The sequence below is a fragment of the Tupaia chinensis genome, unplaced genomic scaffold, assembly GCF_000334495.1.
Source record: "Tupaia chinensis unplaced genomic scaffold, TupChi_1.0 Scaffold000121_1, whole genome shotgun sequence".
Taxonomy (NCBI): domain Eukaryota; kingdom Metazoa; phylum Chordata; class Mammalia; order Scandentia; family Tupaiidae; genus Tupaia; species Tupaia belangeri.
The window spans coordinates 1684904-1687406 of record NW_006159588.1 but is presented as its reverse complement, the minus strand read 5'-3'; positions in this window follow the sequence as shown (position 1 = coordinate 1687406).

Below are 2503 nucleotides of genomic sequence, written 5' to 3'. Positions count from 1 at the left end.
GCAGGAATGTGACATTCAGAGAAGCAGGAAAACTTGATCAATTAATAAGAGAAAGATCCACAGAAAACAGCCTAAGATGATCCAGATGTAAGAACTAGGTGGGGGCCAGAAGGTGGTGTGGTGGTTCAGACACTGGACTCCCACATGGCTGACCACAGTTGGAGTCCCAGACCTGCTGGTTTGTATTCTCTCTCTCTCTCTCTCTCTCTCTCTGATGCTCTATAGCAAATTAAAAAGTAATAATAATGACAAATAAAATCAAATAAAGAATTATATTTACAAACAAACAAACAACTATCCTCAGTGGAAAAGGAATGCTCACAATTAACAAAAGATGGGGGACTGGCTCCATGGTCTGGTGGTTAATGTAACTAGATCTCACACAGCCAAATGTCCAGTTCAAGTCCCAGAGTCAGTGGTATAAAAACATGCCTGGTGTGCATGCATGCCCCAAATCCTAACAGGATGGAAAAATGGAGAAGGGACTGAAGTGTGACCATTCCCCATGAGAGGTGCTTTTTCTTTTTCCTTCTCTCTGTCTCTCTCTGGAGAATACACATACCCTCTGGCAAAACTTTTTAAAAACTTCATAAAAAATGGAAAATTTCAACAGGAGAGACTTCTTAAAAAGCCTAAATAAAAATACTAAACATTTTTTTAAAAACTTAAAATTCTGAAAAAATTTTAAAAAGTCACTGGTTGGGCTTAAGAATAGAATGGAATCACAGAAGAAAGAAGTAATGAACTTGAAAATAGAACAACAGACATTATCCAATATTAAGAGCACAGAGGAAAACAATTGTTCTAATTCACAGAGCCTTATGATCCATGGGACAAACCAAAATTTTTTCTTTTTCTTTTTTTAAATTTATTTTATATTCATTGACTGTATAGCATTACAGCATACAAAATGAATTAATTTTCTCAAATTTTTTAAACATTCCTGGGACCAGCAGGTGGTATAATGGCTATGTTGCTGGACTCCTATGTTGTTGACCATGGTTCGAGTCCCAGATTTAGTGGCTTAAACTCACTCCAGGCACATGTGCATGTGTGCCTGAGATCCAGAGAGGAGAATGAAAGAGAAGGAATTGTGGCGTGGCCATCCCCCCTGAGGGTGATTTCTTGCTTTCTGTCTCTCTGTCTCTCTCTTTCTGGTGAGCGCACACACCATATAGCAAAAACGTCTCAAAAAAAAAAAAATTAACATTCATGTAATTGAAGACCTGAAAGGAAAAGAGGGAATTGAAAGAAAAAAAAAAGGTCAAAATTCTCCAAAGTTAACATTAAATATACATTTAAAAATTTAAGAAGCCTGGTTTGTACCAAAAAAAAAAAAAAAAGTAAAAATCACTCTGATTTAACATCATAGACAAGCTGTTTAAGAAAAATATTTGCAGTCAAAGAAAAAGGGCACACTTCACACAGGTAAACAACTTAAATGGTGGCTGTTTTCTCGTAGAAAGTCATGGGGGTCAGATGAAAGGAAAACAGTATCTTTTAAGTATAGAGAAGAAACCTACTAACTCAGAATGCTCCATTAAGCAAAATATCTTTTTTGAATGAAGATAAATAATATTTTCAGAGAAAATTAAGAGAATTCAAAACCATCACACCTGCAGTATAAAAGTAAACAAAAACTGAAGTAAGTTCTTCCAGTTTGAAAGGAAATCAAACCAGATAGAAATTCAAATCTTTATTAGTGAACAAAAGATCACTGTAAATAGTAACTATGTAATGCTACAGAGCTTATACATTAGCCAGAGAGACAGGGAGAGAGAGAGTGTGAGCAATCACCTCCCAGGGGGGATGGCTATGCTGCAGTCCCCTCTTTTCCACTCTCCTTTTGGGATTCTGGGCACACACACATGCGTCCGGTGTGAGTTCCAAGCCACCAGGTCTGGGGACTTGAACCGCGGTCAGGTATATGAGAGTTCAGTGTCCCAGTCACTACGTCATTTGCTGGCCCCCAGACAATCTTGAACTAATCAATATTTAGAGAATAATACATGCACATGAGAGATGATGGTGACTTAAAGAGGGTGGAAAAAGTAAAGTGGCGATAAGTGATCAAGTTCAAGATATAATTTGATAATGAATTTTGGAAAATCACTTTTGTTAAATTAAACTATTTTGGCATGAAACAGCTGTTATATTCCCACACCTGGATTCCTACAGATGGGCCAAAATTGTACAGGTTAGGTTGTTTTTCTGATCTGGTTGCTATGATATAGCCAATCATAGCAGCTATTCTTCAGTCAATCATAGGCATTAACCTGTTAAAACGTGTTAATGCAGGCAAATCTCAAAATGTAACCAATGTCTCTCTACCTTACCCCCTCACTATTTTGTATGACAGTTCCCCTTTCACTGTACACATCACTTTCCTGTTCCACCAACATAAATGCAGAGTTGACCGCAAAGCTGGCCGGAGTTGTCTGGAAGTCTGGGGACAACTGCCTGATTTAAATCATGTTAAGATTTGCTCTATTAAAATTCTCTA